Source organism: Lepisma saccharinum, chromosome 4 (genome assembly GCF_977018435.1).
Source record: "Lepisma saccharinum chromosome 4, izLepSacc3.1, whole genome shotgun sequence".
NCBI classification, from domain to species: Eukaryota; Metazoa; Arthropoda; class Insecta; order Zygentoma; family Lepismatidae; genus Lepisma; species Lepisma saccharinum.
In genome coordinates this window covers 70396137-70421681 of record NC_139232.1, presented here as the reverse complement: position 1 = coordinate 70421681, position 25545 = coordinate 70396137, and the positions used below count along the sequence as shown (strand labels likewise).

The 25545-nt window shown below is 39.5% G+C and overlaps 1 protein-coding gene across 1 annotated transcript in view; it reads left to right on the top strand.

Annotated features, from left to right (window-relative positions):
• Positions 1–25545, top strand: part of LOC145987191 (uncharacterized) — a 45418-nt gene that overhangs the window by 4640 nt on the left and 15233 nt on the right. The window lies entirely within an intron of this gene.

Below are 25545 nucleotides of genomic sequence, written 5' to 3'. Positions count from 1 at the left end.
GTACAATAATTTACGTACGGATCAAAGTTCCACATGCAAACATTTTTTGGGAAGTTTTATGTGGAGGAAGAATGATGAAATAGTTTGTAAGATAGTAGTTCCAGACTTTGAAAACGCAATTCCAGTTTGTAATTTGCAGATATTTTTAATTTCTCTGGTTCAAATTTGGCTGCAAGTTATCGTTGTCATAGTTCTAAAAAGTATTTTTTCGTATTAAGAACTTTACATACAAACGCGTGCAGAAGACGAGCCAAAGTGTACAAGTACTAATTTAACTAACTTAACCTACTATAAATACTTGATGAGTGCTAAAAAATAAGGAACATCAAACTTAAATGTCTTAACCTATTAAATTCAAGCCTATAGAAATAGATTTCTGCTCACACGGTAAATGAAACGCTTTGAGAATATCTATGAAAATATCTTAGTTTAATTAAACAATAAAGGAGAAAAGTTACATGAACTCACAATGATTGACCGTGCAACTGTACGAATCATTATTCGTTAAAGGACTTTGTCCGCAGATTTTCCATTTCCATTTCCATGTCTGAGTTGTATAACCGGAAAATATACTCCAAGGCTGATATGCGACACACATTTGTACATTAACGAAGTAACTTGCATTACACTAATCTTAGATCTTGCTCTTTTTGACAGAAATGTACTACAAAGAAATAATGTAACATCCATTGGTTTATATTGAGTACAAGAGTACAAAATTATTCACAATATATTTGTGAAATACCAAAATTGAACAAAGTTGCAAAAATTTCAATGATGGGTGTAATATTCACTCATGCAATATTTACCATCGTGCATACAACGCTATGTAACTCGAATTGAAGATGTACTAAGTGAATTTCATTTCGAGAAATGCCCATTTCCGACAACGTTTTTCACAATAATGTGAACATACAAATCACAATCAACATCGGTCTGTGTTAAATGAAATTGTTAATAATTATAAATCCGACTTACATAAAATGTACATAACAAATCAATTAGGCTCACTACGTACTTCGCACTAGTTGAACACATTTTCAAGATATTGATGACTTTTCTTGTGGTACTGTCGGTTAGGTTACGTTGTAGATTTTGAACTTCTTTATTCAGTTATAGCAGGTTGATAGAGGTTGTTTGTAATATTTAATTTATTTGCTTCATTATGCAGATGTGTGTTTCTCCTTTGTAAACGATTGAATATGTTTTCCAACAACGAACCATTGCTTGCAATTTGTGCATATACCTTTGTCTATATATTTTTCTCTTTTCTGGCAGCACAGTCTTTAGCTTGTTTAGGGCACGTCTCCTTATTGCATATCTTTCGTAGCGTACATCTCTGTAAACCTTATCAACACGTCCTACAAGCGAATCATATTGTGAAGATAAGTGTTTAGGAGAACTACACCATTTCCTCGATTATTTGGTACTAAAGTAATTGGGTGTAATTTTAGCGATGGCACTGCAGTTGGCTTCAGCACGTTCTTTGGTGGAAAATACAGAAATTCTGCTTTTAGATCTCGCACATAGTCTTCTTCACAATAATTGGCACTGCACACTTGCATTTTTTTTACATTTCGTCTACAAGCATGAATCCACTGTTTACTTATGCAATTATCGACTGGAAATCTATGATATTTTATGTCAGTTCCTTTAGTTTTCTGGTTATAGTTTTCATAGCTTGCTACAGCACAATTAGACATGATTGCAGTCTACAAGTACAAAAATACAATAAAAATAAATTGAACGCTACATAATCAACAACCTGCTTGTTCCGATTTTTGCGACGTGTTAGTAGCTAAATGTACCCCACACCAAACTTACTGCACATAGCAACGAGCACCGTCAAACCATTACCTTCTCTCAAGATGGTCTTGGTCAAACCCGATCCTCCCAGATGACGTAATGCATACGTACTTCACATAGCAACGAGCACCCCCTGCGTTACACTGGGTACTGATTACTAACACATATTAAAAATTCACTGAAAATGGTAGTGTGGGGGAACTGGTTTCTCCAGATGAATTCATGCAAGTATGAGGGAAACAGGGCTTCAGATGTACCAAACTGGCGTCTAATTTTCCTTTTTGCTCTCATCCACATGTTCTCAACATTTTGTGTATGGACCTGTGCATCATTGGGGTCTAAAAAGTTTTCTTGGTGGACCACAACCTGATGTTCGTAGACGCCGCCTCCAATTTCGTTTATACGGTTGTAGGCTCTCCAGGCATCTGACACAATGATAGTGCCAGGTAGTATAAACCTGAAAGAGGTATAAAATGTTTTTAACACTAGAACGGCGAAGGATTTGATAGCCCGTAGAACAGCGGAAAGGGACCATTTTGACCCCTCATAAGGAATGCATTTAAAATTATAATTATTTTACAATGGGAACATATTTTTATTTTGTATTATTTTCTGCGCTTTAGGTATTATAATCACAGTGTTTAGGTGGGTTTATGATATATTTTGATATCAAATAAAAATGATAATCGTCAACAACTGAATACTCCAGAATACGCAACATTTCACTACGGGAAAATGCTACTTGATGCCAATGTCCATGAAGACTTTCTCCTACCCCCCTTGAAGAGGTCTGTTCTTAACAGCCTCTTTTTCGCGAGAGGCTTGGATTGTAAATTTGTGACGTCATCGCGGACGCAAGCTTTCCCTCTGCCTTGAAAAACTCATTTGAAAACAACGATGAGTTGTCAATATTTTCCAATAGTTACAACTAATTTTTGACTCATTATATCGTTTACTCACTATAAGGAATTGTATTATTGTATTATTATTACTATTGTCTTTTGTATTTCTAGTTACACTTTTTTTGTATGCAACTAATTCCTATGTATTTTTTCTTCATTTTTTTGTATGTTATTTTTTTATTACGTTTAGCTTACTGCTCCATAAGTTTATATCATCTCATATGTATTATCATATTGACAAGGGTTAGGTGGCAGAGCAGCCCTTGGCTGAACCTCGCCCGCTGAATAAAGAAAATTTATTATTATTATTATTATTATTATTATTATTACTTTATTTCTGGGGCATGGCATAGATAGAAATATGTTTCGGGAAGAGTTCTTGGACGCTGCTCAATTATATCACATGTAATAATACTCGCAAAATTGTCTTGATATTACAATATCTGCCAATAATACTATAAGACCAAAAGCGTTAAATGGTCGACTTTCGATCTCGCCACCGAAGTTCCCGTGTCTTAGCCTGGACATGCTTGTTCTTCACCAATTTCATCCAATTATCACTCATCGTTGCGATTAACCAAAAGTGGTAGAAATAATTATGGATTAGCTATGTGAATAGAGGCCGGGAGGGCGTCTGACTGCTACGAGACAGAGTTCGATCCCTTATGTGTGTGATCTAAGGTCGGAAATTTTCCGGCTTTGTCCCTGCATGAAGCGACTTTGGGGTTCATCCAGCCTCAAATAATTGGGTTCTTGGGGACAACCCTTGGGGTGGGCTAAGTCAGCGGGAGCGTGATGGGATCGAATATGTGTGGTTAAGGGCACGGTGTAATGTGGAATGGGAACTTTACCTTACCTATATGAACAGTAAAGAGATGGTGAAAGAATACGTAACAAAACACATTCATTATCTACCTTCATTATTTTTATCAGAGATATGTGTTCTACTTAGAAAATTAATGTAAATAAATAAATAATGAAATGAGAAATTTATAAATTAACTAAAAGATTGATTGATTTGTTGTTTGAAGTCCAATTTGTGCACACATAGACTAATCGGGACTGGACCTACAGTTTAAAGTGGGATCCGAACCACTATGTGCCTACACCGGGTATCGAATTCGAGACCACATGATAACAAGGCGACGACGAGATAAACGAAAAGGTTGTTAGTTCCAGGTGATAAAAATATAACGTATTATTGTTATCATCATGCACTTATTTCCACAGACAATGTCCATACAAAACTAATTCATTCAATAGCCGGAACGCCAACCACAAATGAATGGACATGTGAACTACTTTGATTTTATTTGATTTAGTTAATTTTACTTAACTTTTCTGCCACTTTTGGCTAATTACGAAGATGGGATTAGTGATGATGATATGATTAAATTGATGAATCGACTCTCACAAACACCCATTCAGGGATTCGAACCCGGGAGGGGGCCCCTGGCGTCGTAGCGCGATGTGCTAACCACCACTCCGTCACGGTGGCCGGCTCATGGGAACTAATAATAATAATAATAATAGTAATAATAATAATAAAATCGTATTAAAAATGTAATGTTATTTATAATATTATTATTAATATTATCATCATTAGTGATTTTTTCTATTTTTATTATTATTATTATTTATGTTCATCATAAAAGCTACTCTAAATATTGTGGTATGATCACAAAGGATCGTGCGGGGTGTAATTAGTGACCCTTTCTCAATACACCTAAATGTCAACCTCACCATACTGCATTATCCAGGCTAACAAGGTTTTGGCGTCCGATTCCATGTTGTGCTGCCAGTATGTACTATCAATATGTACTTGTAATTGTCCCCAACAGCACTGATCGAATTTCTTTATTTTTATTTCTTTTTTCGGGCCACACACGGACAAAAGAAAAGTTTTGTTCAAGTAATATATCTCTTTCCTCTTTACCTATTATTAACAAGGTGTAATAAAGGATGGACTTTCGTGTATTATGTCGCAGCAGGAGCTGAGTGAGTTTCGACAACGAACAGAGTTAAGGAGCGTTCCGGCTCACTGATCATACCACAGACAATTGTCTGTGATCATATTGTAATCAAGTATTTTGCTTATTTAGTAGGTACTTGGCAACTTTTCCGGGGGAGCTTGACCTCCCGAACCCTCCCTCTAAATGCGACGTTGCATTGTTGCGACAACAATTGCGTACAAATACTAATCGAAAACATTCGTGCCTCCAATGCGCTTCCATGTAAAAAGACTGGCGAAGGAAGGAAGGTGCTACCACGATGACGTCACAGAATTCTCGCCCGCGGGGGTTGTCAGAAAGCCCAGTTATGGCGGGACCTTCTCAGGCAGGGGGGAAAACAGATTCCACGGACCTTGACTTGATGAGACATGTTCAGTTCAGGACGTCCTTCCTTGTCCAAGAACTCTACCTACATGACAACTTGTGAACTGCGACAAGTGGGAACATGCTATAAACGCAACCTACGTAACGCCGATATTTCAGTATGCATAAATTAAACTTTATAGGGGTCAAATTGACCCCTCCCGCTGTTCTAGGGGTATAACGTGAAATTTCACTGAAATAAATTGTACTTTCTAGATACAAGAGCAAAAAATTACGAAAAGTCACAAAATTTCAAGAAAATTATCAGAAAAACGAGAGAGTTATTAAAGGAGAAAAGTGACTCCTCCCGTCGTAGTGTTAAATATTTGAAAATAATGAATAAAATAAAACTCAATTATGAATTTTACCCTTTTCTGTAATCATGTACAGTGGCTCTCAAAAGTTTTAGGACAACGACATTGTATAATAGACAACCCAACTTTCACAAGGTGTTGGTGGGTTGCCTGTAGAGCTGTAGAGCTAAGCTCAATTTCAGGGTTGCCACATGCACAATAGATATTTATGAAAAAACGTGAAAGGAATAAAACCAAGTATTATTGTATAAAACTATAAAATATATCAGCATTATATCGCAAATGACAAAAGTATTTCCAAGAAAGATTTTCTAGTACTGCTGGAAACTGCAGTCTCTTTGCTCCTTCCACGCAATCCCGATCTTCTCACGTGTTCATTGGTGGGCCCGTCTCGCGTCAGTACTTGCGCAGTCACTTGTTTTCAATTGCCTGCTACATAGATAACCGAGACGTAGTGTAATTCGCATACATGTATCAAATAAAGAAACTTATCTTGTACTGAAAATTCCATATAGAGTTTTAAATGTTTGCTACAGGAACACTTGACTGGAAACAGGATGACACAATTCCCTTGCCAAAAATCTAGTGGTTTGAAATTCATATGAAGACATGAAAATGGCGATTTAATAAATTGCAAGTTTAAACGAAGTATTTCGTAGATATTCACGTAGGCCTAACCTCGCGTAGCGCCGTTATAAAATTATAAATAAAATATCCACAGGCACATTAATACTATTACAAAGAAAGAAATTCACAGTTAACTTTCAAATACAATAAAGTAATTCTAGAAGTACAGAGTTATTTGAAAATTTTGATCTCTTATGTTCTTCTCTCCTTCTTCTCACCCCTGTTTCTATCTCATATCGTCTCCCCTCCTCTTCTCGTCTTTTTTCTCCATCCCACTCTTCTCCACTCCCCTATGCTCTCATTACTTCCCTCCTCTAATTTTCCTCTTCTCCTTTCGCTTCCTGTCTCCTCTTATTTCCATTCGTGTAGACTCATCGATTCTCGTTATTTCAGAAAGTATTTTGTCACTTGCAATATAATACTGATATTTTAAATATTTTTATGCACATAATACTTGGTTTTATTCCTTTTGCGTATTTCATACATATCTTTTCTTCATGTGGCAACCCTGAAATTAAGCCTAACTCTACACGCAACCCACCAACGCCTTTGTAAGTTGGGTTGCCTATTATAAAATGTCGTTGTCCTAAACCTTTTGAGAGCCACTGTACAATAGGGCCGTAAGAATGCACATGCGCAAGATACACGCGTGTTGCGAGGCGGAAGTTATAGGTTAGGTTACATTAGGTCATGAGCCCTGCAAACGTATTTAGATAATAGACTCTAAAAAAGAGAACTGTCAACGTTGTAGGTCTTCCGCCTCGCGAAACGCGTGTATCTCGCACATGCGCATTCTTACGCCCCTATTGTACAATATTACTGGAATTTTGTAATAAAAAAATTGTGTCCTAAGCAAAAATATATGCTCCAATTAGATGCACATGCATAAGGAAAACACACCATGTAGGTTATTAGAAACTTCAGACAAAGGCATTATTTCAAAAGTTGAACCCTACTCACCTTTCAATTATGTTGGATAAGGTTTCTGCTGTCCTGTCCGGAACCTCAACCATAAAACATTTTCCGGTACCTCTTTCAACACCTCCGAAGACCCAGTGCCCCTCTCGCCATTGACCTCTATGGTACTTTCTGTGAAAGAACTTGCTTTCGTCGATCTCCACCACTTTTGACTCACCATCTTCATTCAGCCCACCAATCACTGTGGTATTGTCTGTCAAATATTGTTCGCAAATATCTCGGCAAAAAGAACACCAGTCCACAATAGTGTGTTCGGAATGAACTCCAAGCCGAGCCTCATACGCAATGTCACGCTGGGGGTAGTCTCTGGACCATCCGTACATTATTTTAATGATCTGCTTTAGTGTCAGGTTACTTCGACTAAAAAAAGAGTCATTCCTGATACTAGCAGCACTGCGACACTGCTTACACATCCAGCGATAACCATCAGCTCGCTCAGCTCGCTGAATAAATGACATCTGTATTTGGCAGTTCTGGCACAAATACGAATTGTGCAACAGACGTCTTTTTGTCAGCCAGATGATGGTTTCCAAAGATGTTCGGAAAGCCAGATCATCCCAGGTAACCATTTCGTTCCTGATCACGTCATTCCCCAATATCTCTAAATGATTTACTATGGAAGTCGGTGCAGGAACGCCTCTTCTGCCAGCCATTTTAATACACACAAACTGAACTGAATGAAACTTATAAAATTTACTTAATTTACACTAAATATCGCGCCAAACGTACACTGCTCGAAATGTTAAGTAACGAACCGAAACGGCAACAACAATCAATGACTAGCAAACTAGCAAACTAGAAAGAACCGCTTAGTCCAGAACGTGAAACAGAACGTCGACGTGCGATTTCCAGCCCTGCAAACTTAAGAGTATAGAAGGAATAGAGAGAGCCTAAGCATGTTTTCTGCTCGAGGGGAAGGGGGTGAGGTAAATTTCGTCATCCTGGGATGTGTCACAGTTACACAGCTGAAGCATTGGTGGAAGTAGGGATTTGGACGGTATTGCGAATCTTGCACGCGCAACCAGAGCCCGAAACAATTATGTTAAGAGTCGGGGTTCGCTCCATTCCATGACTTGTCGGTTTTTCCACGTCGCAACAAAGGGTTCAGCTCGTATCAGTGGCGCAGGAACGTTTTTCATTTGGGGGGGTACAAAATTCAGCCTCCCCTACTCCCCTATATATATATATATATATATATATATATATATATATATATATATATATATATATATACAGGGTGTCATTTTAATGGCGCCCACGGACCACGGAAACGTATAGAGGACATCAAAACAAACAACTTTTTTCGGTAACATTTTTCTCGTTGGAGCGTCGTTTCGGCGCTACAGTCGTTCAAAAAAGCCCGTTTTGCCGCCTGAATGCTGGCAACCACACACAACATTTGATTGCATTTGTGACGTCATATCCCGTCGTGAAGCGAACACACATATTCTGTGAAAAATGATATAGCTACAATCAGCCATATTATGTACCGTAAAACAAAACGAGAAAACACGTTCTGTAACCTAACAGGAAGTAAACAAACGATACGAAAAATGGTAGAAAGAAAATAGAATTGAAGTGGAAGTGGTCATATCGAATTTTGTATCAGCTTGCATGTCAAATATTTGCAAATCTAGTTACCAAGTTGGCATCTACAATTTAGTTTATCCACTTCGTCCTTCTGATACTAGTTGTCTGTGACACACTGAACAGATGACAAAATAGAAATGAAACAACTCAAAATTCCAAAGGTAAGCAACACGTAATATAATGTATATTCAGGGGATTATGAGGCAAGTGGAAAAAATGGTTGAAAATACTGGGATATAAGTAGTAGTAAAAAAAACTCTCCGACGACTGTGTTTATCTACGCACCGGATACACACGTAATAGTTTGCAACTCTGAACACGGCAGTATACTCGCTACTGATTCATCATTAGACTGTTACTGTGGTTGTACGTGTTTTAGCCGTAATGTAACAACGTGAACCTCAGATACTTCTGTTATCAGCACAAAGTACCACACGGCATCTGGACACAAACCTGTAGATATCAACGAGATTTGCAAATACAATTGACATGTAGCTGGGCGTAAACAGCCACATGTAAGTTGTAAGTACAATAAAAGTTATTGTTGTTGATATTTGACATGTAGGCTGAGACAAAATCCGATATTGACTCTTCATTTTCAATATGTTTTTACCATTTCTCATATCGTTGGTTCACTTCCCCTGAGATGACTGCTGATCTTCTGGCTGGTAGGCTATGATGTTCGGTTTACTGGACGCGTTTCTCGCTTCGATTTACAGCTAATAATGTGGTTTGAAGTTTTTCATTTTTCACAAAATTTGTGTGTTCCTTGCAACCCTACCGTGCGATGTTTCGCCGCAGGAAATTACGTCACAGATACGATCAAATGTTGTGTTGGGTTGCCAGCATCCAGGCGGCAAAATGGTCTTTTTTGAACGGCTGTAGCGTCGAATTGACGCACCAACGTGAAAAATGTTACTGAGAAAAGTTGTTTGTTTTGATGTCCTCTACACGAATCTGTGGTCCGTGGGCGCCATTAAAATGACACCCTGTATATATTACTTCACAGGTTTCCATTCCTGTATAATGTTAAGGCATGGGGAATATTCCATTTTAGAACAGCACGCACGAATTTCCTGTTATTTAATGCTAAATTTGAACAAATAATTTTTATTTCTTTGTTTTTCTTAGAATTTATGATAATTTAAGATCAGATAATAATTCCGAAACATATAAAGCTCTGAACCTTGTTCTGGGCTCATTTTGAATTTAATGGAACGGAAAATCAGGAGTTCGAAATGTGAAAATAAAGATACGTCTATTCATTTTAATGCAGGTTGCGATTTAAACGGTGTGAGGAAGATTCCCGCCCCCACCCCTATCTTGAGCCATTCCAATGAGGAATAATCATCTCCCACTTACTGGATATAGAAACCATATTATTGAATATATCATACTTATAAAGTTCCACTTCAGTTCAGATCATTTTAATGTCCCATGTCTACATATAAAAATATCATTAAAAAATTCATGGCAAAGCATTTATTTGTAATATAATTAGCTGTACCTAATGAGGCTGTTCAAGCACTGAAAGTACTATTATTACACATACAAAACCGAAATCCTTCAGGTCTCAGAGCAAGCAAGGAAAACCATTCGCTCGAAAGTTTATTTCATTTCAATCTTTGGTGGACAATATGAAGAGCCAGCCAAGGTTTCTTTTCATATGTAGTGGTATTAAATGTAGAATGTACGTACATGCGTATGTTTTAGGGTGACATGCCAATTCTTCGTCCTCCGTGGCGGAGTGGTTAGCAGTGCGCGCTACAATGACAGAGGTTCCGGGTTTGAATCCCGGCCTGGACATGGGTGTTATTTGTGAGTGTCTCATCATCAATTTCATCATAATCATCACTCATCCTCATCTTCGTAATTAGCCAAAAGTAGCAGAAATGCGAAGTAAAATAAACCAAATCAATCAATCAAATATTCCCATCTCACTCAAAGATCTTGTGAATCGAATCCAAAATCAACTGAATGTGAAAGCGGGTTCAATGCAACAAACCTAACTTAACTGATTAGAGAAATCATTTAGAAGTTTCAAATCTACTTTTCCTTTCAATAAATAGACCCCCAGTGCATTGTTTTCATGCAGAAAAATTTGCAAGAAGTTGGATCAAGTCTAAGCATCACAGTGCCTTTGACAGTCCAACTGTCAAACCATAGAACCTGCAGTGATTCAATTTCTCTCGTACATTCATCTGATTTTCTTACAGTTTGACTTTAGGGTTTAACTTAAAATGGCGTTGTGTTTGTGTTTCATTGTATATCAAATTAGATTTTAAGCAATTAGTGTCTAATTCTCAGTATACCTAATACATAGGTAAAAATAAGTCCTCCTCCATCTGATAAAATCACAAATCGCACCTTTTTAATGTGTAGGAAGCATTTCAATGTACATGGGAATGATATCGCGATGAGACGAGTCGAGAATTGTCACAGCCTCATTTCGTCTCCTGTGTGGCGAGGTCGTTCTTGTTTGTGCTTATTCTTGTCTCGGTTTCAGATCAGAAGTTATTAAAACTTTTTCCAGATTCACTTCATGCTCAGATAGGCTAATCGGGACTGGATCTACAGTTTAAAGTGGAATCCAAAGCACTGTGTGTGTGCGTGTGGGACCCCTTAATTACAAGGCGAGGTGTCTCGTCCTGTCCCACGAAATGTTTAGTATAACCAACATGTACATTGTGTCACCACTCCCACAACGTACAATATCTCATTAAAGCAAAAACTTTAGTTCATAACGTTTTTCTGCTTTACATCTTGTTTCGACACTGCGAACCATCGAAACATGGAATTTTATCCTGAATAGATTAAAACGGGCAGCACAGGCTTACAATTGTCACTACTGGATTTACTTTGCAATTACAATAAATAAAATACCCAGCTAATTTCAAAAATATATTGATATACACTTGGTATGTCTGAAAAAGATATACCATTTTAAATTTATTTTAAGCAATTTCTTCAAACATGATAACCAGAGTTTCCAACGAGATCGTCTCTTACATCAAGTACCGTATTGCTTTGATTTTGCAGAGATTTATTTCATTCTCGTCTTGAAATTTGAGAAAAAAACAGATTTTTCTTGTCTTAGTAACATCTGTATTTTCAACAAATCTCTTAATACGAGGTATATAGGTTTAAGTATAGTTTTCCAAATACCCTCTTACAAAGTTATGAAAATTATGAGTGAGGTACAGGAGTAGATTGTACCCCCCCCCCCCCCACAAGTTGGTCAGTCGTCTCTAGTCTCGTTTGTGTATTTCATTTCGGAAAATTCCATTTGAAAAATTCAAAAGAAAAGGAGGTCAGTCATATATTCTTCTGAGTTCTGACTAAGATTTATATCTTATCTTCGAATAGACGCGACCGTTTCTTGAGAAAAGTGTACTCCCCTTAAGCAAAAGAGCATTCGCCTGCAGAGTGATTTTCTGAGAGTAGGCTAAACTTTACCTGATTCCACTGTTCCACACACATTTTAAACAATTTTCATCTCCTTAAAGAAGTTTCCAAGAACACAGGTCAATGAACTAAATCATAGCAAGCACAATGTAGTAAAATAAGTTTACAGTGGTTTGAATTTCTGTGGTAAGGAAGATAATGGTTATAAGTTATAAACAATTTAAACTTCTTTTATTGAGCTAATTGAAAATAGGTTATTTTAACAGTAGCACCTTGCGTCTGTCAAATTATCTAAGGGGGTACAGTGGGTACAATGAGATTTACGGATTTAGGGGGTACAGTACCCCCCTTGAAAAATTTAGGGGGATACAATGTAACCCCACCCCCCATCGTTCCTGCGCCACTGAGCTCGTTTAAGTTGCAGCAAGTCTGGACGTGCATAGAACAGAGACGTGTAACACTCATTCCGTGACAGTCGAAGAGAGACACCCAAGAACAGTGGCGCGACCACAGGGGGCATTGCTCCTCCCCCAACCTTCGACGGAAGTCAATTCTAGGGGGCAAACATTGACGGTCAAAGACACCTGCAGGGGGCACAGGTGAGCAATTACCCCCCCCCCCTCGTTTTCAAATTTTATGCAAGTAAAGATAAATTTCGTAACATTTTTCTTGCTCGCATAGCTCCCAATGTCGTTTCTCAGTTTCGTCAAGTTCAGATCCGTAGCTATAGGGCGGCGGCCATGAACTCCAAATGATCTAATGAAAAAAATGTTTTTAAAGAGACAATGCCTTGGCGCCCCGTGAAATTATGTGCGCCCTTATAAGGGCAAATAGGAAGGGGGCAATTATTGATGGTCAAAGGCACCTACAGGGGGAGGCACAGAGGAACAATTGTCCCCTTCGATTTCAAATTTTATGCAAATAAGAATACATTTCGTAAAATTTTCTTGCTAGCTTCGCTCGCAATACCTGCTTTTCTCAGTCTCGTCAAGTTCAGATACATAGCTAGGGGGCTGCGGGAGTCGGCCGAGGATGCCGAACATAGGCGTGCGCTGACCCCTGATTGGGGGGGGGGGGGCAAAAACCTTGAACCTCCATATTTAGTTCTACGTTTGTATAATTGTGTCCCCCACCAACATATCTGTTTTCCTTTCCTTTTCAATGCGTAATGCATGTAAATGTACGCTGCAGCGACTTCCATGTTCGTACACACTCAACTGGTGAAACTCGAGAATGTTGCAGTTACGGACTCAGGTTCGGATTGAAAAACATTCATGCCATAACATCGGCGCGTGCATTGCCTTGCCCCGTATCAACCTTGATGCGTTATGCGGTTACGGAACTGTATTCTGTTACGCCTATGTGGACGCGGCTTAATATCTGCACATTTCAATGATACTGAGAGTAAACAATAAATAAGAAGCTATGCCTCTCTGCGGAGCTTACGGATGCAACAACAGACGTTGCAAGAACTTTTTTTTTTTTTAAAGGAATTTAGAGGTCCAAGAAGATTACGTTTCCCAGATAAACATGCTTACAAAACATATTTACCTTTATTATACACGCATTTCTGTTGTGATGTTTTTAGTAATATTATTATTAACGGTATGTATAAAATTATAAATTAAAAAATTACCACATATTGGAATAGCAAAAATCGTTCGCAAGTTTCCTAAAGATAACTATTGCGAATGTTTATACATGTTCCGAACTATGTGGATTGTAAATTCGTAACCAACAAAGAGACTTCAGACATGAAAAAAGAGACACGTGTCCCTTGGAAACCAAATATCATAGATAAATGAGACCTTCCGGACTGAAGTGACACGCCAAACTGCACGTGTCGCTCGAACTGGGCCATTTTCTTAATAACAGTCCATCGGGTCGCCTTGGTCTGTTTGTGGCACATGCATGGTCATTTTTTTTATTCAGACCGAAGTGGCCTGTGACGCTTGTCGCCTCCAATAATGGTGTTTTAAGATCGAATGTAGACGCGACGTGGGGACGATCCTGGCAACGTTTACACCAGCCTGCCTCAGCGGCAAGATACGCCGCAGAAGCTTGCATTGGTGAAATCCTCAAAGCGGTACTTATCACTTGTTGTTTCGATATGAAATTGTATCTATTCATACCGAAGCGACAAACACATGCCGCTTGGAAGCAAACCCTCAGAAATCAATGCAACTTTTCGATCGGAAACGACACGGCAAGCTTCCATGTGTCACTCAGACTGGTCCGTTTTCCCAATAACATATATCGTCTCACCTGGGTCTGTTTGTAGCGCATGCGCGGTGAATACTTGCTTTTAGGGAGATTTTACACCGAAGCGACACGCGGCATGTGTAGCTTAAGGATTTCACCAATCGAAGGCAGGCTTTGTGCGACCTGTCACGCCTTTACAGTGTGAAACGTTGCTGTTGATTGGTTCGTACCCAAGCGACACGTGCCGCCTGTCGCTTCGGTGTAAATTCTTCCCAAAGCAAAATATTTACCGCAGTTGAGCAAACAACACAACGAAGCGACACTACGCATGATGTTGGAAAAGCGACTGTATCCAAGTGACACGCGAGCGACAAGCGACACGTGTAGTTTGTCGTGTCGCTTCGGTTTTTAAAAAAATGCATTTATTTCTGTAGTGTTGCCCACGAGACGGGACGGCTTTTTAAAATTCGAGACGGGACGAGACTGACCACCTGTCTCGTCTCGTTTTCGAGACGAGATACTAGACGGGACGAGACGTCTCCTGAAAAGTCTCGAAAAAATATAAACAAAACAACTAATCAATTGCAAATATTTATTTATTCGGAATAAAGCATTTTCCTTGGAAACCCAAAACAGCTTCTATTACAGGAATAGAGATCTGTAAAATTCCCCCTCGAAAAATCCTAATTCGTCGCACGTTGTCCGGAACGAATTTGCCCAGACTTTAGCCTCGTGTCTCTGTATCTTCCTACTGAAATTTCCTCAGAATACCTTAAATCTGGCAACTATCTGCTACCCCAAGAGCTCTCTTCCATTCATCCTTGCGCAAAACGATCCGTAGGTAGTCACTGCCATTGTTTCCTACGGCCCTGTTCCAGCCATACTGGCGACAATCGTCATAAAATTTCTCGCCCAAACAGACCCTTCTTTCATTTGTGACCCTCTTCTCAAAATCCACAGCAGCCTCGAGTGCTGGTTGCAAACTTCAAAGATTTCGCACTGAAAACCTAGGTAAAGGTAAAGTTCCAAGTGCATATAACACAGTGCCATGAAGGCATATTTACGGGATGTGGGGGAAAGGTCATTTTGGAGGCGAAGTGATCACCATCACACTCCGGCCGCTTTTGCCCTCCAGGATTGCCCACATGCACCCATTGATATGAGGCTGTTGAGCCCCGGAGCTACTTTATGCGGGGACAATGCGGAATAATTCCGACCTTTATTCACCCACTCCGGGGTTCGAACCCGGGTCTCCCGCCGGCAGTCAGACGCCCTAACAACTACACCACCGCGGCTCTAAAAATCTAGTGCAATTAGATACTCTGCTTTGACGTAACGAACATAAAATTTGCCTGAAGTCATAGGAGTAATAAGCGACATGCGACAGCAACAAGTGTCGCTTGGAAATGAACCCACAGTAATAAATGCAACCTTCCGAACGGAAGCGACTAGACCGGCAAGCGTTGCTTTGTCGCTTGCGTGGCGTTCGGACTGGGCAGTTTTTTAATAGCTTGCATTGTGTCGCCTCTGTCTGTTGGTAGTGAATTCACAGCGAAAGCTTGCTTATAGACTAAGGGAGATTTCACATCGAAGCGACACGCGACCCGTAACACGTGTCGCTTTAGGATTTCACCAATCGAATGCAGATTTGTGCTGCCTGCCATGCTCCTACGCTGTGAAACGTTGCTGTTGATTGTCTCGTTCCAAAGCAACATGTGTCGCGTGTCGCTTATCGCTCCGGTCTGAAATCTCCCTAAAGGAGCTTGTCGCTTGTTGCTTTGGTGTGAAAACCCTGTGTCGCTTGTCGCCTGTCGCTTCAACCTGAAAGCTATCTTGTGGAAATTCACACCGAAGCGACAAGTGACACGTATAATTCACACCCAAGCGACAAGCGACACAATCTTCTTCAGTCGGAAGGAAAACATTCACCCCGCATCCGTGAACAACGGACCGAGGCTACAAGAGACACGTGCAGCTTTTCGTGTATCTTCTGTTCGAAAGGTTTCATTGACTACTGAAAATTCGCTTCCAAACGACTCGTGTCGCTTGTCGCCTGTAACTTTGGTGTGCAGAAATCTTGCTCACAGCAAACTCTTCAAACCGAAGGTGCACGTCTCGCTTGTCGCTTGCTTGTTGTTCTCAGCGTTGCCAGGTCATATTTTCAAAAATCGGGAGATCGTCCCCTGAAAAATCAGGAGATCTGCTTAAAAATCAGAAGAACTAATAATAGCGTATTATCAACGTTCTGGGGGGGGGGGGGTTGAGTGGGGAAAGCTTCCCACTATCATTATTGAACGTTAATTATTAATTTTAGATGTCAAAAAATAATACTGTTATGTTACTACAAATTTTATTATGAATTTGTACTTCAAGTGGTACGATAACCCCACCCCCTTAATTCACCTAAGGTAAAGATACAGTTTCCCCCAACCAGTGGCGATGATCGAGTGCCAAAACAGAGGGGGTGCAAGTGACAGTACTGGAAAAAATCCGACCTCTATTTTCTGTTCATCTCTCAGAAATATTCTAAAATAAATGGTTGTGACTGTGCATGGATTTATGTACTTGGCGTTTAAAAGTTTATGGAAACATTTCGTGATTTTTGTGTTAACTAAGACTAGAGCTTCAGCCATTACGCATTCGGGGATATATTTTTAAATTACTCTACCTGATAACACCTTAGCTTGCTTTTATTTAAAATTAGACAAAGTTAGAGGATGTAAGAACGCCCACAGTTTTTTTTTAACAACACATTCAAAGTATACTCGCATTGATGGTAATGGAGAAGGGCTATCATGCCTGAACCCCCGAAATATCCTTGAATTAAAATTTTACTTTCAATGAAGGAAGGTAACCAACCAGTATTACACAGATTGATTGATTGATTTGGTTTATTATACTTCGCATCTGCCACATTTGTCTAATCATAAAGATGTGAAATTGATGAAGGGACACTCACAAAGAGCACCCATGCCAGTCCGGGATTCGAACTCGGAAACCAGTATCAGACAAGTCGCAGGTTTTTTCTTCAACTTTTTTCCCAGTCACTCCAGACTATGTAAATGTTAATTAAATCGCCTTTTGCATTCGAGGATTATCTGGTATAAAATCGGGAAAGAGAATTTCTACCGCCACAGTATTGATTGAGTATAAAGGTACATAAGAACAATTGTAGTAGCAGTTAGGCTCAGAAATGGCTTAAATAAAAACATATTATTTCTAAGTTAAGAGACTGCGACGTACAAGCATAGGTATAAGTCTGCAACAGCAGTTTACTAAGCCGACCTCCGTGGCTGAGTAGTTAGCACAGATTGATTGATTGATTGATTTAGTTTATTTTACTTCGCGTTTTGTGCTTCTTGGCAAATTCGATGGGGATGAGTGATGAAATGATGAAATTGATGAATGGACATTCACAAACAACCAAGCCCGAGCGGGATTCGAACCCGGGACCCTTGGCGTCGCAGCGCGATGTGCTAAAAACTCGACCCCAGGGTCCGGCCGTCTCGGGATCGAATCTCGGCCTGGGCACGGTTATCTCTTTATCAATTTCATCATATCATCATTCATCCTCGTCTTCGCGATTAGCCAAAAGTGGCAGAAATGCGAAGTAAAATAAACCAAATCAATCAATCGACATTTTACTAAGAGCTTTTGTAACCATAACCTTTAGCTGCATTCGTTATGTGGACTCCCTTTTTATCCGAGTTGCAATAAACACTACCATAAAACGGAAAACTTGTTCCTATGTGTGGGTGGCAACATTGGTATTTAGTTGTAAAGTAACCAGTTTTCAGTTACCTCCCCTTTGACAAAAACCGCACCAGATGGGACACCCATGTTGGAGTTCCCAATGCACAATGGGCTCAAGAAGCCGCGCGTCTTTCCCAATGTCATCAAGCCTGGTATAACCATTTTCTATGGTATAACCCTCCTCCACCACCTACCCCTCTCTCTCTCTCTCTCTGCAGAATATGCATAGGTCTTTGATGTAATTGGGCCTTGCCTAGCAGCCATGGGTCGAAAATAAAAAAAGTTAGACTTTTTACACTACGCCTAATGTTTTCTTTTTCTGGTTGCGAATACTAATTCAACAGCGGAAGTAGGAATCTGATATATACTTCTCAAAATTGAAACGAAAATGTATTAAGTGCGTAAGCGCATGATATTTTTTATTATTATACACTATGACACTGTACCCTATCCGATATTATAATATTAATTCTTTCCCCTCCTATTTTCGTCCTATATTTCTTTGGTTTCAACAATTTTAAAATTATAGTTCCTGTAAATAAGAAAGCGGTAGAGATTGCGAGACATGAAACAGAATATACAATATTCTTGGCAATAACTTTTCTCTATAAATGTGCATGTATAAAATAGAAAACCATATTTACTAGTCATGAGGGAAAAGTATGATATCACGTTAAAAAAGTTAGTTACGAAATAACAACTATAAAAATAAGAATACAGTCGCGTGGAAGTATTATGTATTATTATTTACCAGATTCACAAGAATAAAGCACTTAAGGGGGTTCTAAAGCCATGTTAAAGCATAGGCCCAAATTTCAAAATATAATCGTACAACTAATATAGATTCGGTAAGGAAGAAATTTTCCGATATAAAAGATTGTTTTGTTCACTAAAAAATGTGAGCCTTATATTTTTGTAAAAATTGAAGGTATATAAGAAAATAACAGAAAAGTCTCCGTCATGTTCAAACTTCTGCGTACAGATGGCGCTGAAGTGGTAGTTTTGTCAATACCGGTGCATTTTTTATTGTATGACTAGTATGGAAGATTTCGTGGTGAAACAAAGATCACATTTTCTTCCCCCAAGCATCTGAAATTCTATGTGAAAAAATGCAAACATTTCGTACCTTCAGAGAGTAGTGCTTATCATCAAAATTTTTGAAGTGGCGTTTCGTCGCAATTTAGTCCGTGGTGCAGATTTTAGCCAACACTGTTGCCGAGATTTCACTCCGTGCTTTCTAACGATATGATCAATGCGAGTGCTTCGAAATTGTGAAAGTTAAACCAAGTTACTAGAGAATAACGAATCCCAGTAAATGTTGGAAGAAGGAAACATCGGATCCCACTTTAAACTGTAGGTCCAGTCCTGATTAGCCTATCTGTGCATAAAAAGAACTTAAATCATCAATTCAAGGTTTTCAAAAAAATAATTTGCTTAAAGTATAGTAATTTGAGCTTTAATTTCCATTGTAACACTGTTAAGCCTTGTTTCCATGTCATTAAAATGTTGAAGGAAAGCTTTTATAGTATAAAAAATATACATAAAAATGCAACGTTTCCACCCTCTAACAGGGTCTTCATCAGACGAATATTCAAAATTGACAATAAGCAAAGATTATTTGGTCTTATCATCATCCTGAGAAAATGGAACACTTTTTTGTATCAATTGGAATTCTGCAAGAATAATACATTAAGAAACTGAAATTTACGGCCTTGTGGAAAAATTAACATTAATACTTTTAAGCATTTTCCAACAATGTTTATAATTAAAAAAATTGAAAACTTGTTTTATCTTTAATTTCATTTTACTAATACAGGGTGCGGAATTGCAAATGGCATTTTAACAATGAAAGCACGATGCGTTGCGTTGCGTTCTACCCAAGAATATTTTGAACGGTCGCAACATACACAAGAAAAGAACTTCGCTGGAGCAAGCGAACGAGAGCAAGTCTCTTCACGAAGCTGTTACACAATCCACTTGACGATGTGAGATTCAAACTGTGGGCTGCGAACTGGACGCACACAGTTCTCGAATAGTTCTCCCTGATTCGAGCCTGAACACCACTAATGTGTCTTGTCTTCCCATGTATGCAGCTCTTATAACAGCTGAAACCCACCAAATTGTTCATATTCAGGCCTAAGCACTTGCAAGTGTTCAAAATTGTCCGTCACACAGCTTCCACAGTCTTGTCATAATATATCGGCACGAAACAAAGGAAGTCTTCTCGAACACAGCTGCATCGAGAAACAATTAGGCTAATGCACAGTGAAAACCCTTCCGTTCCCAACACATCTAATGTTTCGACTTCAATATGATAAAATGCTCACTCATTTATCTCCAGTGGCGTGACGGGGGTCATAACCCTCCTTTGGCCCAGTATTTCTAAAAAAAAATGAACGTCAAAGGCAGACAAATATGGCAAAATGAGGACTGACTACCGAAAAAAGTATACGTACCCCCCCCCCCCCTTTTCGAAAATCCTAGGTATGCCAGTAGAGCGCAACGGCACGACATGCCAGAGACCATAGGCGTAGCTAGAACTTTATATTTGGGTGTGCACAAAGAAAAAAAAATGAGTTCTTGTACCTTTCTAATAACATATTTTGCAACACAATCATTTGCTCTTTAACTGCACTGATGTTTGTAAAGGAATATAAATTCACTAAATGACAGTGTTGAAAATTTCTGAATATATGTAATAGAAAAATCAAATTGCATAGAAATTACACACACACAAAATGTTCATAAATGTTACAAACAAATACATTAAAATACACGTCATCTATAACAAGAGACGTCTGTCAAAAGATACAATGTTCTCAAACTCCTCAATAACATCATTTACATCAATATAAAAGACAGCTTTTTCCTGTTCCACAAATAGCAAGAACAGGGCTTCCAATCTATCCTGCTTCTGAGTTGCTCTTAATTTAGTTTTAACTTGGGTAGCTTGGAGAAAGCTCTCTCACACGTGCAGCTTGTGACAGGTATAGAATAATGGCGCTGCAGTACAGAGTAGAATGCAGTAAATATCTTCTTTCTCCAATGACATAAAAAAAATCGAAAATCTATAGACACTAGTTTCATCAGCGATAATGCACACGTTTGTACCAAGTAATGACATTTTCAACTTCTTACAAACTGCCGCTTATTTTCTCTCTTATTGAAATATCTGTCTTTAATTCTCTTTGATAAAGCAGCCCTTTAGGGTGTGCCTAAGCACACCCGGCACACCTCGTAGCTACGCCAATGCCAGAGACCCTGGTTCGGGTCCTGACAGAGCCTGAAAATTCCGCTAAAATATCTACATATGCAACATCTTCCTGCTTTCTCTTCTCGACATTCATATAATTTTCGGCTGTCCCTTTGTAGTGGTTAAGTGTTTGAGTGTGTGTCGAACCCAGTTGGCTTAAATAAAAGTCCTTTTGGGGCACAAATAAAATTACAGTTGATCTGTGCAACTTATTTATGTCTTAATAAACCGCCCCAATATCCGGTACTCCTGAAATATTCACTTTAGACCTTCGATCTCTTCGGCTCATGGTCCCGGGTTCGATACCCGGTGGAAGCACGTAGTGGTTCGGATCCCACTTTAAACTGTAGGTCCAGTCCCAATTAGCCTTACTGTGCATAAAGTGGACTTAAAACATCAATTCAATTCAATTCTTCGGCTCATGCCCCGAACTAGCACTACACTGAGTCTCCTAGAGTTCCACAGACGTAGTGTTGCCCACGAGACGAGACTTAAGCCTGTCTCGTCTCGTGGAAATGCTGTGAAATGCTGTCTCGTCTCGAAAATATTCGTTTGTTCTCGGGACACATGATCCATCTCGTCTCGTCTCGAATTTTTAAAAGCCTGTCCCGTCTCGTCCCGTGGGCAACACTACACAGACGTCCATATCTTCAACTTTGGACACGAACTAGAAGTAGACTTCGGTAGTTTACGGGAAATTGTGTCACTAGTTCTCTTCATTTTCGAATTACTAACAGATTCTGTTGTACTGATCAACCGAGAAATTGAAGCCAGGTATTTATGTCTTCATTATATTCTAGAATGTTCCGCAGATAAAACGTTTCATTAATATTACCAGTAGTTCGACTCCACCTCTTACTTAAGAACGTTTCCTTTCCCGCTTTCCAAAGAATAAGTAATACAAAGAATAATCCTACTCGTGGCACGCTTTGTTGTGCAGCTTCCAAATGATGACAAATCTTTACACAATGATCGCTCTCGCTGCGACGGCAACAATGAAAGCGCAAGAAACGTTTGCGTGCAATATTGTCAATGAAAGGGTTATAGAACATTCTCCGTCTTGCCTCGATAATTACTCTCCTTAAATTATCGTCACATTATTCAAGAAGCCAAAAAAACTAATTTATCCAGTGTAAACTGATAGATTTCCTGCGGGGGCTCGACCCCCTGATCTCCACCTTGGATACGTGCTATTATCAATAAAATGGCTATGGAACATTCTCTATCTTGCCCCGATAATTATTTCTCTCCTTAAATTGTCGCATTTTAAAGAAACCAAAAACCTAATTTTATCTAGTGTAAACTGAAACATTTCTTGGGGAGGGGGTCGACCCACCTTATCCCCACCTTGGACACGTGCTATTATCAATTACAGGGTTGTAGAAAAATTTACCTTGCCTCGATAATTATTTCTCTCCTTAAATTTTCGTCACACACACAAGAAACCAAAAAGCCTCATTTTATCTAGTGTAAACCGAAAACTTTCGGGGGGGGGGGGCTCTAGCCGCCTGAACGCCCCCTTGGATACGTGCCTGAGTCAACGCAGCATTCTCTTCAAACGCGTTCACAAAATGTTTTCAGTTTTTTCAATTACTGTCCTTACTTGGTCCGTTTCGTGTTTGAATTAACTACACTTATTATTGTATTTTCTTCTCTGCGTTCTGAATATTAAAATAAATACTGAACATAAAACAACGGATTTTATATTAATATTTAACTACACTTATTATTGCATTTTCTTCTCTGCGTTCTAAATATTAAAACAAATACTTAATATAAAACAACGGATTTTATTTTAATATTTCGACTATTACTACCTTCCACTAATGATATTGCATATTTCTGTAAGAAGAACATATAACTAAAATATCATGATTATCAATTTCCCTGATTTACTACTATTTTTTAATCCACTAACTCATCTCTAACCAATATGGCGTCATCTCACATCGAGTACCCTAATCGACCAACCTGTATGTATCTACCTTGGTTATATTTACGCGAAGATCTGGCAACATGGCTCTCGGTAGCCATGGCAAACGGTGCTGCCATCTGTTAGCGAAAAATTACCACAAAATTGCCTTTAGTACGGCCTTAAATTGTGAAAAATTTAAGGCTTTTTTTGAGTTCCGATGTCTGTTCTGTTGACAATTGTCTCATTAAAATTCTTAGTGTCACAGCACTGATTAATCGTCTATCATGATCTGACATAATTTCTAAAGTTAAGATGAATGTAATAGAATCACGCTCTGCATCAAATTCCCTATGTATTTAAATGGGAGAACAATTGGCCATCAAAAGCGTAGGGATTGAACAGGGGTGCTGCCAGCATATTTTCGTTTCGCATTCACCAAGCTAATGCGTCATTAATTAGCAATTGCACATTCTAATATCTACCCGTTAGCATGCATGGTTGATTGATTAAAGTCCACATTATGCATGGGTGACCGCAGGGGGGGAGGGCACTTGCCTCCCCTGAGATATCTGGAAAGAATTAACGTAATTCGAATAGTGACATTGTAGAGATATTTTATTCGCGATCCCAGTCCCGACTTTTCGGAATCCCGCACATTCCTCAAATGATGTAAATGCTGTGTGCGGGATCCTGAAAAGTTGGGACCCGGATATCGGGGAAAAAATTTCCCGTTCCGATCCCGAATTCGGGAAAATATTTCCCGACTTTTCGTTATTATAAGCAGTCGAGAAATGCCAAATGGTCGTTTTAAAATGAAGTGTGTGAAAATTATCGGAAATTGTTCGGGAAATTTCTATCACTTCCCGACTAGTCCGGAAATGGCTAATTTTTCACATCCCGAATGCAGGGAATATCGGGATTTAAAAAATTCCCGTCCCGACCCAAAAAAATCTTCCCCTCACACCCCTAATGACAGCGAAGATGCCAAAAAGAAGAGAACTGGCAACGTTGGAGATCTTCCACCTCGCAAAAATCTGCAACAAGAAATACCCACGATACCGGTAGATATTGGAATGTGCAATTGCTCATTAATATGCGTGCTGCCCCCTACACACCCCTAATGGCAGCGAAGACGCTGCAAAGAGATCTGGCAACGTTATACATCTTCCGCCTCGCGAAATGCATGGATCTCGCGCATGCGTATTAATACAACCCAATTGTGCAGGATTACCTAGGCAAATTACTAGATAGACACATTACCGCTTAACACTACGTACAAATTTCAATTCGAGCTATGTGCCATTCTGCGGACAATATGCACTTTTACTAGCAGTGATTTTTTTTTTATTGTATTTTTGGTTATCGTTGACTTTGCCTTTATTATCGTTACTGTATTTTTGTTATTTTAAGTTGCTCATCTGCCTCGGCAGGCACGTCAAAGCCCCCATGTCGCTTACTTCTGATTTCAATTCGGTGCTCACCGACATTTGGCAAGGCCTAATCACGGTGAGGCCATATTACGGTAAATTTCTCGTAAGGGACGGACAGCTGAAATTTGCTAGTTCATTTAATTTGAATATTCGTACTTATGTATTCTCCATTGAGAAACATTGCTGAAGCTGGAATTTCACTTATTTCACGGAAATAAGCTCTATTTGCGACATATCGAGTATGTATGTATTTGCGACATTTTTGCCTTCGGTAACAGACAAAATGGCGGTCACAGTTCGACTAGCGTACTCGGCATGCAGTGTTTCCACCCCACAAAAAGGTAAAGGTAAAGTGTTCCCCTGTGCATAGCACCATGCCATGAAGGCGTATAGGGGGTGTGGGGGTAACGCCCCACACTTTCTTGATCCGGTCGTGAGTGGGGGTGATGTGATCAGCATCACGCCCCTAACCGCCTTTACCCCCCAGGGTTTCCCCCAGGTACCCATGTTATTCGACGCTGGGTGGGCGCCGGGGCCGCTTTCACCGTTAGAAAAGTTCCCGGATTTGAACCGGCCGGGGATCGAACCTGGGACCTTGAGCATGGTAGTCAGACGCGTTACCGACTGAGCCACCGCGGCCACTGCACCCAAAAATACCTACGTAGCCCCACAAACCATTTCCGTTAAGGTTAGGTTAGGTAGGGTCACGTATAGGTTACAATAGTTAAAAATTGGTTTCGAAAAAAATATGTGTAGCCCCACACACCATTTCGCATAGCCCCACGAACCATTGACACATAGCCCCACAAACCATTTGCGGAAACTTACCTTCTTCAGTTACAAAAACACATGTTTGGGAACACTGACCGGATTACGTCATCACACACGGGCTACATCCACCTGGAAGTAAATGGATGCAAGAGCTTTCGTGCATCGGTCACACATTTATATCGAAAAATAGATGGGTATAATTTAACAATACAGGGAATTTCTCC